Below are 15,091 nucleotides of genomic sequence, written 5' to 3'. Positions count from 1 at the left end.
TGCCTCTTTGAAGTAGGTGGCTACTATCGGGGGTTTAATTTGCAGGGGCATTATGAAGGGAGATTAGTAGAAAGATGTTTGTTCGCATTACACTTTAACTTCTGCATATCAGTACAGTTGGGAAAGCAGAATCCCGGAAGGGAGTTCCAAAGGCTGCAGTTCTGGAGAAGAAACTATTGGAGTAAAAGGCTTTCTTACACCTAGGGATCTCTACTGTAAAGGGGTGGGACTTAGTTGCTTCTCGGGTTTGTCGGGGGTAGTCACCTTGAGGAGGTACAAGTGCTTGCAGTTCGTCAGAGCATTCATCTTCGCTTTTTTTAATATGATTGAAACACTCATTTAACTTTGTTTATTCTGAGGATTATTCAGAATTTTCACTTTTCGAGTTTTTTTTAACGCTCCAGTCTCTTCCGACATAAGCTTTTGTGGATAATAATCACGTTACAATCTACATGGTAACACACGTTCTAGAATTATATAATTAAATATAAGTGCAACAAAACAATTTTTTAAAGATTTTAAATTTTTTAAAAAAATAAGTGAAAAAGTAAAAAGTACATCTTTATTTTTTTCCGTGCGAACCTTAAAATTCAAAAAGTCGCCACAAATTGCAAAATGAAACGAAATAAATATTTCGCTATATGTACCCCCTTCGCCCCCCCCCCCCAAAAAAAACAACTCTGCCTTTCAACGTAAGTTCCTGTAAGTACGAGGTAAAACAACAGTAAAATAGTAAATAAATTAATAACAAAACAAAATTTAATTTGATGTGAATTTCTTGAGAATAAATGCCTGCTATTGGAGCGTTGCATTTCGCCAAATGTTTTTGACCCCGTTGCGTTTCATTTTCAACTTCCGGTTCCACGTTTTAATGACTTAAGTCAACTTCGAGTCGAACTATTTCGTTGGTCCGAATCATATCGAAAATAAACAATATGAACAAATTTTTCAAAATGTGCTAAAAGGAATAGGAGTTGAAATTCTAATGGAAATTCGATTGATGAAAATGGGGGCGATTATTATATAAGGAAAAGCGGGCTAAGAAGAAATAGTATGACGTATGCAATAAGAAACCCTTTTCCTTTTATTTGTTTTCTCTTTCGATAATCAGTGTTTTTTTTTATCGTTTCGAGCGGTTTTCATCAAAGCGGTTTCGAATTCGGTTCTTGTTCTTGTTATTTTAGGAATTATTAAGGGTTCATTCCGAGACTGGTTTTTAATACAGCATTGAGCGTGTCGTGTAAGTTCCAGGATATACGGAGTCCAATAGCTATGCAGAGAGAACAACGTATGTGGTCGGGGCTTACGCAAAACTGACTATACCACAGATGGTAAGTTCTAGGGAAGGCTCCTTGTTTGTTGATGGCCTGTTAAATTTAAATATGGCCGTTCGTTCTTGCCTATCGCGTAGACAGATAGGGAGACTTTCATTGAAGGCCGACAACGTGTTCGACGGGAGTTCCTCCAGACTGAAATTCTATACTAACTCGAGAAAATGGGTTTCGTTGGGCGATATTTACGTTGGATAAAAACGAGTGTTCGTTTTTGTTGCTCAAGTACTTTGCCTTCATTTTCTTTTTAATGGGCTTTTTAGCCCGTAACGAAAAGAAAAGAAAAAAAGCGACCAAAAAGTCTTTTCATTTTATAATACCCAGTCTGTGATCGTTTGCTTCCATTACGGGTGGTCTTAGTTCTTCACGGACGGAACGAAATGAAGCCATAGTTTACAGTATAGTCTTCCCCTCCCTTTCTCTCTTTCACATTCCTCCTCCTCTCCACTAACCTCTTACATTCTTCATCCTTCTTCTCACATTTCTTATCTCTCTCCCTTTCTCCCCCCCCTCTCTCTCGGTGACACTTTCGAGTGCTCAAAAGTGTCTCAAAGATACTGACGGCGGTAAAAAGTAAGAGTTCATAAAATTCATGTAATCGGTCGTCTAGTGGATGAGGTCATGAACCAGAGTTTTTCTTTACAATTGTACGCGAGATAGTTCTCTAATTTTTTTTAGGCTTGTAGTCGTTATCAGAATTTTCTCTCAAGAGTTGATACGTCGTTCTGCTGGCATCAGGCAAGAAATTTTAAGCGTGTCAAAAATAAAAATGAATAATACACTCAAATTTGTTTTCCATAAAAAAAAATTATATCCGTCGTACGGCGATGTATGAAGCGAGGGAGGGTGATACGCAGAAAAAATATATAAATAAATAATTGGCCTCAGATCAGCGAGGGAGGGCAATAGGCAAAAAAAAAAAAAGAAAACCCCTCCATAGAGAGGTAGCACCCGAAACGGTTCGTATTCTCTGCTGATGACCAGAAATTATGTGTATACCGGAATGGATTACCCCACAAAGAAAAAAAAAAGGAAAAAACAAAACGATACACTTTATTATATACAAGTCTAGAGGGAGAGGTAGTCCCCGAAACGGAGCGTATTCTCTCCTGACGACCTGAAATTATCTGTATACCGGAATAGATTACCCCACAAAGAAGAAAAAAACAATACACTTTATTATATACAAGTCTACAGGGAGAGGTAGGCTTCGAAATGGGGCGTATTTTCTCCTGATTAGCCGACATTATCTGGAGACGGGAATCAAATACCATACAATTGAAAACATCTTATAAATTTGATTATATACATGTCTGCAAGGTCAGCTGTTTCTTCAACACAATATTTTCTGTTGACCTCTCGCTCCATTGCGAGTTTCTGCTACTGTTCCGGTAGCAAATATTATTTTATCAGTCATACGGCGACACTTTGTCAAAACAAAGTTGATATTAAAAAGAAAGAAAACTAACTTTTCCCTTTTCTACCATTGTATAATCAATTCTTAATGTTGCAATATTTAAAATTATAAATTTATTATGTTTTTTACTAGAAAGCCTTGTCCTTTTCTTTTCCAGTTTTAACAACTAGTCCTTTACTTTTCCATGTTTAAGCTTAGCCATATTACTTTTACTGCTCGCAATTTTCTATTGTAATCATATATTCAAAGATGAGGCTAGATTAAAGGGAGGTAGGTGTCATTGTTATGTAGTCGGGACGGGGGTTCATATTGGAGACACATATAACGGGACTCCTAACAATGACGATAATGATATTTATATAGATTACCCACAACAACGACGACTGTAACGATTCTTGGGGACTTCATATTATCATTACGGAGCTGAGACATTTATGCAGTTCTTGTTAACACAGGAGGAGGGAAGAGACATTATTGATGATGATGGCGGGGACACAATACTTGGAAAGGGGTTATACAATGTTCATTTACAATGATAGACAAAGAACATTTAACTTTCGGTTGTAATGACGACACGAAGACAGTTACAACATATTAGATTTCTTTATTCATCAGCCGGCCGATTGATAATGTCAGGAATTCAAACTTGTATAGCTACATGGTCTCTCTTCCACTCTTCACCTCTAAGGGCATCAGCTTCACTCTCTGACCATCTCTCTCTCTCTCTCTCGCTTTCTCTCTCTCTCGCTTTCTCTCTCTCTCGCTTTCTCTCTCTCTCGCTTTCTCTCTCTCTCGCTTTCTCTCTCTCTCTCTCGCTTTCTCTCTCTCTCTCTCGCTTTCTCTCTCTCTCTCTCGCTTTCTCTCTCTCTCTCTCTCGCTTTCTCTCTCTCTCTCTCGCTTTCTCTCTCTCTCTCTCGCTTTCTCTCTCTCTCTCTCGCTTTCTCTCTCTCTCTCTCGCTTTCTCTCTCTCTCTCTCGCTTTCTCTCTCTCTCTCTCTCGCTTTCTCTCTCTCTCTCTCGCTTTCTCTCTCTCTCTCGCTTTCTCTCTCTCTCTCGCTTTCTCTCTCTCTCTCGCTTTCTCTCTCTCTCTCGCTTTCTCTCTCTCTCTCGCTTTCTCTCTCTCTCTCGCTTTCTCTCTCTCTCTCGCTTTCTCTCTCTCTCTCGCTTTCTCTCTCTCTCTCGCTTTCTCTCTCTCGCTTTCTCTCTCTCTCTCGCTTTCTCTCTCTCTCTCGCTTTCTCTCTCTCTCTCGCTTTCTCTCTCTCTCTCGCTTTCTCTCTCTCTCTCGCTTTCTCTCTCTCTCTCGCTTTCTCTCTCTCTCGCTTTCTCTCTCTCTCTCGCTTTCTCTCTCTCTCTCGCTTTCTCTCTCTCTCTCGCTTTCTCTCTCTCTCTCGCTTTCTCTCTCTCTCTCGCTTTCTCTCTCTCTCTCGCTTTCTCTCTCTCTCTCGCTTTCTCTCTCTCTCTCGCTTTCTCTCTCTCTCTCGCTTTCTCTCTCTCTCTCGCTTTCTCTCTCTCTCTCGCTTTCTCTCTCTCTCTCGCTTTCTCTCTCTCTCTCGCTTTCTCTCTCTCTCTCGCTTTCTCTCTCTCTCTCGCTTTCTCTCTCTCTCTCGCTTTCTCTCTCTCTCTCGCTTTCTCTCTCTCTCTCGCTTTCTCTCTCTCTCTCGCTTTCTCTCTCTCTCTCGCTTTCTCTCTCTCTCTCTCTCTCGCTTTCTCTCTCTCTCTCTCGCTTTCTCTCTCTCTCTCTCCTCTCGCTTTCTCTCTCTCTCTCTCTCTCTCGCTTTCTCTCTCTCTCTCTCTCTCTCGCTTTCTCTCTCTCTCTCTCTCTCTCGCTTTCTCTCTCTCTCTCTCTCTCTCGCTTTCTCTCTCTCTCTCTCTCTCTCGCTTTCTCTCTCTCTCGCTTTCTCTCTCTCTCGCTTTCTCTCTCTCTCGCTTTCTCTCTCTCTCGCTTTCTCTCTCTCTCGCTTTCTCTCTCTCTCGCTTTCTCTCTCTCTCTCTCTCTCTCTCTCTCTCGCTTTCTCTCTCGCATTCTCTCTCTCTCTCTCTCTCCTCTCTTTTCTCTCTCGCTTTTTCTCTCTCGCTTTCTCTCTCTCGCTTTCTCTCTCTCGCTTTCTCTCTCTCGCTTTCTCTCTCTCGCTTTCTCTCTCTCGCTTTCTCTCTCTCTCTCGCTTTCTCTCTCTCTCTCTCGCTTTCTCTCTCTCGCTTTCTCTCTCTCTCTCTCGCTTTCTCTCTCTCTCTCGCTTTCTCTATCTCTCTCGCTTTCTCTCTCGCTCTGGCTTTCTCTCTCGCTCTGGCTTTCTCTCTCGCTCTGGCTTTCTCTCTCGCTCTGGCTTTCTCTCTCGCTCTGGCTTTCTCTCTCGCTCTGGCTTTCTCTCTCGCTCTGGCTTTCTCTCTCGCTCTGGCTTTCTCTCTCGCTCTGGCTTTCTCTCTCTCTCTCGCTTTCTCTCTCTCGCTTTCTCTCTCTCTCTCGCTTTCTCTCTCTCTCTCGCTTTCTCTCTCTCTCTCGCTTTCTCTCTCTCTCTCGCTTTCTCTCTCTCTCTCGCTTTCTCTCTCTCTCTCGCTTTCTCTCTCTCTCTCGCTTTCTCTCTCTCTCTCGCTTTCTCTCTCGCTTTCTCTCTCTCTCTCGCTTTCTCTCTCGCTTTCTCTCTCTCTCTCGCTTTCTCTCTCTCTCTCGCTTTTCTCTCTCTCTCTCGCTTTCTCTCTCTCTCTCGCTTTCTCTCTCGCTTTCTCTCTCTCTTGCTCGCTTTCTCTCTCTCTCTCTCTCTCTCTCTTGCTCGCTTTCTCTCTCTCTCTCTCTCTTGCTCGCTTTCTCTCTCTCTCTCTCTTGCTCGCTGTCTCTCTCTCTCTCTCTCTCTCTTGCTCGCTTTCTCTCTCTCTCTCTCTCTTGCTCGCTTTCTCTCTATCTCTCGCTGATTGTGAGTGTGACTCTCGGATTATCTCATCCTAACTTCGAACCCTATCTCAATATATTGAGAATCTCCTTTGTTAATGACGTCAGAAGTGTGATGTTACCAAAACGTGACTAAATTTCATGTGGATTTTACATATGTCTGTCCAAACACACTTTTGGCAAACAAAGAATTCCCAATTTTAATTGTTCAATATCTAAACTATTTTTAATCATTATCTATAGACTTGTGTTGTCCATTCTTTTAACTGACATATTTAATATCCAATTATTTCTAAAAGAATGTATAGACCCCGCCGTTCAAATAACTGCACAAATGAACAATCGCTCTTTTTCTGATATAATATTTAGTTATTTCTAAAAGAATTAACAATCGACTGCATTCCTAGGATTTCAATTATCCATTATCTTTTAAGACTTGCATACAGGGTTCGATTCTAGCCTTTTCCTACTATCATTTTCACTTATCTAGTCTTCCTTCTTATTTACATGAGAAGGGGACAGCCCTTTTTGTGTAACATCATATTCTTGCCGAGGGTTGCCAGATAAACACAATGTCGCAAATTTGATCGTTCTTTTGTGTGCTTTTAGCCATCCAAATTTGTATTTGGCCATTTTCAAATCGTAACTTAAGGAACGAACAAGCAGAATGTTATATAGATTAAATACATAAACTTATATATGCTATATATAAATTGTATTATCAGAAGATATACGAGGGAGAATGGAAAGAAAAATAAATAAATTTAAACAGCAGAACTTTGGCAAAGAATAGTCCCCGTTATCGTATCGGTTAGCGCTAAATCGATAATACATGGGGGGGGGGAAGCAAATGTGCGTAGCTCTGTATTTTCAGTTTCGGTCATCCCCTCCCTTCTCTAACTAGGTTAAGAGTCATCGAAAAATGACCGGATGCTTTTCGTGATACAATGTTCATTTTGATGTATTACGTCGAACACACCTTTTTGTTATGAACAGAATGCGACAGTTTCCTTTGTTCAGAGTTATTGGCTTCGACTAGAGGAAACGCTGGTTCCTGTTGTATGTGTACGTCCGTGTTTTATATATATATATATATATATATATATATATAATAGTTGCATTATTAATTTATATATATATTTATACACACGCATATATACTATATATCTATGTATAGATATTTATACACATATAGATATAATATATATATATATAGAGAGAGAGAGAGAGAAAGATATTTATATACACACACGCATAAATATATATTGATATTTATACACACACACACACACACACACACACACACATATATATATATTATTCATGTAAAAAAAAAGTTCTTTATTTTTTTTCATAATATTATTTTGTATTCCTGCACGTCACCATTTGAAAAAAAAAATAAAGAAAAGTAATAAGCCTTTATACTTTTCGTATTCTTTTTTATACATTTCCATATATACATACATAAACCACGTATAATGCCGTTGATTAATTTATATTTTTTCACGTGATGATTGTTTTTGTTTTCCATAAAAATGAGAATACCTCCTTATTATTAGTTATTTTAAATTAAGCTTCGATTTTTATGAAAATTAAATTTATATACGTAATTATTCTTTATTTTTCTTTTCATTGCTATCAGTTATGATTAAGATCAAGCCCGTCACATTTTTTTTTTTTTGATCGCCCAAAATGTTTCGGTTATAGTCAAGATTACCTAGTCATTTTAACTTCCGGTTTCTGGTCCACAAACAGGACCACGATGACAAGCCAGATATGGTTCTTTCTGAATATTTTCCTCTCAGAACCCCTGCCCATTCCCCATGTTAAAAAATGACTCTCTCTAGCCTGCTTTATCACGGTAAATTATCTAGTTAAATAGACAGTAAAAAGCGGAAGTGAAAAAGAGTCGATAATTTTGACCAAGCCTCAACTTGCTTATTGATGTGAGCCGGACACACGTACGTTAGCATTTATTCTAGGATATGATTACTCGTTATTGTTACAGTACAAGCTATTGAGCATTTTATCGGTGTAGCGTCTGTTGTCTTCAATCGTGTCTGTTTCGATTTTGAACGATTGCTCTTAATGTTTTTTAGACTACTATACTCTTTGTTTTTGAACGGTTATAAACGGGGATCGGGGGAAAGAAATATGTTAGCCGGTTTTTTGGCATGCCCACATTATGACAGACCAGATTAATAACAAGCGTTTCGTGTAATCGCAAGTTCGATTCACCCTAAAGGAATGTCACCAGCATATCAAAAACAATAAAGAATGGCTTCGCACGAAATCATAGGAAGTACTTAAAATGTTAAAGGACGCGTCTTTTTTATTACTGGAAAGGAGAGGTGATTTCCGGTTTGAAGCCAGTCCCTGTTTTTACTGATGCGTGGGACAACGGCATGGATACTTTTTTTAAGACAACAAGTAAGGGAAGTTTTACACAAGGCATGTTAGTGAGATATGCCAAGAGTTGCTTCTTAACTAAGTAATAGCAATGGCCAATGACTCTTTATCTGAAAGTACATCCTTTAAACTCCTCGGCCTAACGCTCTCAGGAAACATGAGTTGGAACAAGTACATTAAGAGTATCGTCAGGACCGTCGCGAAGAAGGTAGGTTCTCTCTACCGTGCTAGAAAGATACTAACGCCCGAGAGTATCCTATACCTCTATAAGGCCAGCATTCGCCCATGTATAGAGTAGTGTTGTCATATTTGGGCTGGTGCATCTGACACTAGTCTCTCGCTCCTAGATAAGGTTCAAAAGAGAGTCGCCAATCTGATAGATCGTGAACTGTCATCTAAACTTCAGCCCCTGTCCCATCGACGAAATGTTGCCTCACTTTGCCTTTTCTACAAGTACTTTAACGATGAATGCTCTGACGAACTGCAAGCACTTGTGCCCCCTCGACGTACATACCCCCGACAAACCCGACAAGCAGCTAAATCCCACCCCTTCACAGAGATCCCTAGATGTAAGAGAGCTTTCTACTCCAGTAGTTTCTTCCCCAGGACAGCTAAACTTTGGAATTCCCTGCCGGGTCCCTGCTTCCCCAACTGTACTTACATGCAGAAGTTCAAGTGCAACGTGAACCGACATCTTGCTGCCCAACTCCCTACACAATACCCCTGATGACCGTCCCTGATAGTAGTCCCCTACAACAAAGTGGCAATATGCCTTGTTTGAGGTGAAAATGTAATAAATAAATAAATAAATAAATAAAGGTGGTGCGCTTGTTGTCTTTGTTGTATTACCAAATATGGCAAATGGTTGAAATTGACTTTCCCCAGTTACTGCATCAGCTAAGAAGCGGGAATTATTGTCAAGAAAGTTTGCTCTTTTTTATTTTTTTTTTTTGGGGGGGGGGGGCTTCCACTCCGCAGACACAACGACGGTAACAAACAAGAGATGGTCCTTTTTGATTAATTTGTATCTTCCTCTCAGATCACCTGATAACCCATTCTTTCCCCATATTAAGAATGTCTTTCTTTGTTTGCGTGACGATGTCTAATTATCCAGCGCGATGGACAGCAAAACCCGGAAGTCAGAGGAAGCAAACAATGTTAACTATAACTTGGCTTTTTTTTTTTTTAAATTTATATCCATGGTCCGCAAAATTTTAAAAGCATGCATTTAATTTCCGATTAGATAGAAAAAGTTGGCCGCTGTTACTCTTGGATTAAAACTGCTTACGTAATGAATTACCGTACATGTAATAAAGAAACATTTATGAACTGACCACTAGTCTGTATAAAGTCTAAGATAATATTTAAATTACTATTGCTGTCGGTCGTTGACCAATTAGTTTTTCGATATTATCAATTTAAAAACTTCTCTGACATTTCCACACCTCGAATTACAGGATATGGTTTCCACGGTAACATTTTCTGCTTCCGTGGACGCCAATGGACACTTAAATGTTTTCTTTTTTCGCCAATCCCTCGCTTCTCTATAGAACGTGTCTCCAGTTCTTATTTATTTGCCTCCCCACGACGGCAGAGTTGGACACAAGATTTTAATGTGGAGGGAAAATACAGCTCCTCAAAAAAGGGGCACTCTTGTTAGGAACAAAAATAAAGACCGTCTCAGTCATGAAGAGCTTCTCCTACACCGACCGATGACAAAAAAAAATGGGGTGCTGCATCAGAACAGATACTACACTGTGATCTTGGCCCGGATCTAAGAATTTCTGTATATCCGGTTATCTATTTCACATGAATTTGATATAGCACGTTGCCAACTTTTGAAATCATACTTTCGTAACTAACTCCAACAACTTCAGTTACATTATAACATTGGCCTTCGGATCAAGATCAAAGTGTAGTATCTGTTCCGGCAGATACTGCAAGCTATGACTAGCTAGGACTAGCTATGACTAGCAAAGACCAGATGTGGGGGCAACCCCACATGCTTGACCATTAACCAGCTCCCATTTCCCACCTCTCGGGAGCTGGTCCCCTTTTTCCCTTCCCCCTCCCTTCACTCCTCACATTAAAAATCGGCCTTGTGCCTAATTTTCTCGGTGGGGGAGCAAATAAACACCATCTGTTCCGGCAGATACTGCAAGCTAAGACTAGCTAGGACTAGCTATGACTAGCAAAGACCAGATGTGGGGGCAACCCCACATGCCTGACCTTTAACCAGCTCCCATTTCCCACCTCTCGGGAGCTGGTCCCCCTTTTCCCTTTCCCCTCCCTTCACTCCTCACATTAAAAATTGGCCTTGTGCCTAATTTGCTCGGTGGGGGAGCAAATAAATACCATCTGTTCTTCAGATGCTGCACTTCATTTTCTTGTTCTCTTTCGGTGGAGGAGAAATTCTTCACGACTGAGACAATTTTTATTTTTGTACCTTTTCTCCACGTTAAAAAACGACCCTGGTGTCTAACTCTGTCCCGTGGGGAAGCATAGTAAATAGGTACATTATAACATAACTTTGATAGTCACATGGGATATTCCGATACTGTCCGTTGTATTCATTTACAGTGTGGCCCACTTAAAAGTAGTCGAGAAAATATATTAGAGAGAAGGAACATTCTTTTATTGTTAAAATTACCTTGTTTTTTTTATATAAAAGATGCTGAAAGTGCTCCCTGTTGACATCTATGCATTTCTGGACACGTTTAACAACGTTTGCAGATACTGCCTGTTGATCTTTCTCTGGGGATTCTCCTGATAACGTTACTAATGTTCTCCTTTAGTTTGTGAGGATTATGCATTTTTTGCATGGACCTTTGGTTTTAAAGTACCCCAAAGATAAAACTCACATGACAAGTCCAGGGAACATGCTAGCCATAACCCTTTGCTCATTGTTATCTCTTCCGTAAACACGTCATGAACTCATGTCAGTGATCTGTGAGACGCGCGACATGTAGCGCCATCTTGTTGGAAAAAGAATTGCATTTTCTCTTGTGGTGTCAAATGGTCGATAAGAGAAAGATTAGAGAGATCTGGCTACTTTTAAGTGGACTACCCTGTATCTTTGAGAAACTAAGAGCGTCGTTATTGATCTGTGTCTTGTCACATGTGACGCCCATCCTTATTAAACGAGAGCTACTACACGAGTCCATTTCATATATGAACGCAATGTACATTTTTTACAGATGTTATAGCTGTCTGAACAGGATATCGCAAATCGTACTTGTTAATTGGTCGACATCACAAGACCTTTATTATCCCGCGTCAAGTTGGCTTTTAAGAAAGAAGGAGCGAGGGATGAGGAGAGATGAGAAAGTAAAGGAGATCGACGCGAGCTCAAATACATGTTTGCTTCAAATTTTGGGGAAAATTTCCAACCATTATTTGTTAAACTCTCGCCATTACGTCACTAACGACATCTCGTCCTATGCAACAATGTAAATCTAACAAATAAAATTGTTGCGTCGGATTTTTAAAGTCAGTCCTAAATTCTACTTGATTCCGATTAACTTTTCTTATTTTTCGTAATATATTTCCATTATGTAACTGGCATGTATATATTTTGTTTTGCTTTTCTTGAAATAAATAAAACAACTTATTTCCGCTAAGAAAATTGTTAGCGGGGTCGTTTACTAAATTCCCTCAAAAAGATTAAATATTAACCATCATGTTCACTTACACTAAGTTCTTATATGTGTACGAGGGTAATGGGAGAGAACCTCAGCACAGTGCTCGATTATTAAAAAAAAAAAGTTAAAAAAAAAAAACAAAAGCTTTATATATATATATATATAAAGTTACGTTAGTTATTTCGATTATGAAACATCTCCCTTGTCACGTCGCATTACCATGCATAATAGAGAATCAAGGGCAATATTACATTTACAAAAAACAAAAATAATTTTAAAAAACATAACCCCCTCTCCTCTTAAGTTAGAGAAATTCTTGTCGGCAACACACAAATAATACACCACGAACTCAACGCCAAGAAGTTAAAAATGCTTGAAGCTATATTCATTAAAACGCAAAAATTTGCCCTTAATCAAATCACATTCCAATCCAGCGAGAAAACACTAAAATGTATCTAAGCCACTACCTGACCTAGCCCTGATCACAGAACCGGGCACATCTTTCTTCCACACTGGGCACTCAGAGATCGCAGGCATTCTCTGCTGCTACTATGTATAAAAACCCGACAGCTCTACTCGCACTAATACTCACACATCCCTCCTGAAGATGGCTTTGAAAAGCAACACTGCCAATTTCGAGCTACACACGGAACTTATATGAATTCTTTCGATCCACACACTAAAAAGATCAACAGATGAATTGTAAATATAAAAGATCTAATCAAACGGAAGCTTTCTGCTGTTTTTCAACGATTGTTTAAATCAATGGTTCTCAAAAAAGAAAAGAAAGTCATGATTAAAAAAAAATCATGACTTTCTTTTCTTTTTAATGTATTTTGGTGAACCCGTATAGCTTATTTTATTTTTCAGTAATGCAAAGAAAAACCAAAGAACATATATCAACAGTTTATCTTGAAGGCAGACTGAACCGATATTAACGTTACATGTACCATGGGGGTCCACATGGATCCCGGTTGGGAACCATTGGTTTAAATGAAAGAATGCTGTCTGAATACACTATATGTAATTTTAAATGGTTTAAGAGATTCCAACGACAGAAAAATGTAAATTATTTCAAAAATTTAAAAGATGAAAATATCAAATAAGCAAGTATAAAAAATTGTTGGTAACCGCACTTATATATATATATAAAAGATAAGAACAACAGCGGTACTGCCAGTTAAAAATCCAAACAATGGGAATCTATAATTGATCTATAATTGGTCTCCTTTACAAGACTTTTTTTTTTTTTTTCGACCTCTGTTTATGTCTGTCTTTCTGAGAGAGAGAGAGAGAAAAAAAAGTGGAGCCATTTTCCGGGGAAGCATATATAAACAGAAACTGAAATGAGTCTGGTAAAGGAGACCACTTATAGGTTCCCTTTATTTAGATTTGAAACCGATGGTATCGATGTTTTGGTTTTCTGTAATACTCATACACACATGTATATCCTTTCTCAACCTGACAGACACTAGTACTGCCCCTTCATGTATATTCCACCCAAACGATAAATCTGTATCATGGGCAAGTTTCTTTCCAAAATTTCTGTAGAACTTAATGCCATGGGGATGCTTCCCAGATGGCTACAACATAGTTGTTTTCAAGTCCAATAAATTCTTGTTAATCTGTCCTCTTAAATAATCAGGTTCGGTTTAGTTTCAACCACCATTGCTAATCCTAACAATGTCGTCTCACGGTTTACCTTAAAAAATTAGCAATTATCCTCGAGGGGCCTATAGGCCTTGATTATCGGTGGCTTGTTAGGGCATAAAAAAGCACCTACGTTTTTCTGCTCTAATTTTTTGCCTTCGTTTCTGTTAGTTTCCGCTTCTTATTTCTGTTGTTTTTCTCCGTTTTCTTTGTTTATTTGTTTGTTTCTCCCCTCTCCTCATCCTCCTTACCCCCCTCGTATCTCCGTCTCCCACTGTCGCCTCGGTTGTATCGATAACGATCACCAGGTTTCCCACTCCCACCCCCAAGCCATGGCGATAATACTAATAATAGTTGTAGAGAGCTATCGATACGATCTCGTAATGGAACAAGGCCTCGTATTCGCCACGAATCAATAGACGCTTTAATCGTTAGTCGATAAGCCGATTACAGAGAGGGGGAGGGGGAGATCCGCCATCTGTAATATCAACTAATGTATTTCTCCTTTCAAAAGAGTTTTTTACGTTCTTTTTCGTTCGCGTTTTTTTTTTTAAATAACATCGTTCAGTGCGTCTTAGCAATACTGACTTGATGAGCTAAACATTTCCAACCAAAGGAATCGTTTCCTTCCTTATTCTCATTATTCCTAGTTGTTTATGGTGAGTATGATAAGGTTGACGGGGACTGAGGTGTAGTAACTAGCGTTGGCTCGATTAATTGGAAACATCGGAACATTGCGAGTTTCGGAATCGGAAAAAAACATGCTCATTTTCCGATGCCATAAACGATTCTTGTAATTTTTATTTATTTATTTAAACTTAATTGTCCACTGCTGATACTAATAATAAAATAATAAATATATATTATTTTTTAAACTACCAATTAAATTAAAATATATAGATCACCGTCTACACGCATCTAATGGCGTTTGCGAAAATATATACATATTAAATATTTTCTTCTCCCTAAAAAAAAATACAGAATTACAAAAATAACAACTTTGTAACTAGGGCTATGACAACAACATATTCTTTTACTTGTTTTGATTCTCAGGTATATATCCATTGATATCTTATGTTTTTATGTAGAGTTGATTGTGTCTGTGTCGGATATATACTCGAGAGTCAAAGCAATGAAAAGAATATGCTGTTGTCATAGCTCTATTTATAATTAAATATGTACAGGTTTTAAAAGAATCGGAATCGGGAATTTTGAACAAAATCGTCAATTGTATTGGAATCTAGAATTTAGACGAGAATCGGTATTTATATCGGAATCTATAATTTAGAAGAAACTCTGTGATTATATCCCCATTGGAAATTCAGAACAGAATCGGTAATTGTATCGGAATCGGGAAAAGATGAGGCTTATCACTAATACCGACTGCTTATGCTAATATTGTTAGGCAGGGGTTGTGTTCTAGAAGGAAAGAAAGCAAACCATGGGTTATTTCGACCATCCGTAAATATATATAGTAGTGATGGGACGATGTCAATATTTTCCCCGATTCTGTACTAAATTCTCGATTCCGACACAATTACCGATTCCGTTCTTTATATAAATCTCTAAATATTGAAAAACACCTGCTAAATGTGCAGATATTTTTCTTAAACGAAAAAAATACACTTGTAGAAATCATTTATCGATTTTAGTTTTACTAATAGTTAAAAAAAAAAAAAAAACAATAAATATTTATTTTATAATTATTACCGGTAAAGGTAAATTTTGCTTTACATATTCAAATAAAAAAGACAATTAA

General features: G+C 38.6%; 1 protein-coding gene across 2 annotated transcripts in view; it reads left to right on the top strand.

Moving 5' to 3' along the window:
• The window catches only part of LOC145287808 (uncharacterized), a 213,837-nt gene that overhangs the window by 185,623 nt on the left and 13,123 nt on the right, over positions 1-15,091 (top strand). The window lies entirely within an intron of this gene.

This window comes from Euprymna scolopes, chromosome 11, assembly GCF_053919585.1.
Source record: "Euprymna scolopes isolate OS-2025 chromosome 11, ASM5391958v1, whole genome shotgun sequence".
In the NCBI taxonomy this organism is placed as follows: domain Eukaryota; kingdom Metazoa; phylum Mollusca; class Cephalopoda; order Sepiida; family Sepiolidae; genus Euprymna; species Euprymna scolopes.
Note: the sequence above shows the minus strand (reverse complement) of the source record. Positions and strands in the feature narration are given on the sequence as shown.